Source organism: Penaeus chinensis, chromosome 7 (genome assembly GCF_019202785.1).
Source record: "Penaeus chinensis breed Huanghai No. 1 chromosome 7, ASM1920278v2, whole genome shotgun sequence".
NCBI classification, from domain to species: domain Eukaryota; kingdom Metazoa; phylum Arthropoda; class Malacostraca; order Decapoda; family Penaeidae; genus Penaeus; species Penaeus chinensis.
The window spans coordinates 3,698,117-3,698,795 of record NC_061825.1 but is presented as its reverse complement, the minus strand read 5'-3'; positions in this window follow the sequence as shown (position 1 = coordinate 3,698,795).

Here is a 679-nt window from a genome sequence, read left to right as displayed (position 1 = left end):
TTAGTAACGGGTATGTCACCGTCGCATATTTTTCTCTGGGGAAAAATATGCAATATTTCGAACCTTATGATATACCGCGAAACTTTGAAAACAGTTATTTCGAAGGTGTCAGCGCACGAGAGAAAAATGCCATGAACGAGGTAAAAGCACATGGATTTCATTTTATGGCACCATTATTGATGGATGTAGCAACAATGGATATGTATCTCTTGGATAATGTATCTATGAGAATACGTCTTGAGTTTGCTACCGATAAGTTTGTTGTCAACACAACACCTGGAACATTAGCACTTAATCCAGTGGTGAACATTGATACCTGCAAGCTTCATCTTACTACGTTAAAGCCTAGAGATTCTGCAAGAGAGGCACTTGGTAGATCTTTGCAACACAGTCCTCTCAGCTATGTGTTTAATAAGACGCTCTACAAGACATATGTCATGGCAAGCCGTCAGACACAGCTTGCTATTGACATGCCGTGGGGATCAACCATTCCTGAAAAATTATTCTTGTTTATGGTTGACATGAGGGCTTACGCAGGGGACTATACAATGAATCCTCTGCATTTTGGACATAATCATCTGAGTAAACTCTTTGTCACTGTCAATAACACCTCTGTGTACAATATAAGCACGAATTTCCCTGTGCAGTGCTCAGACTTGTACTATCATTCGCTGAATGC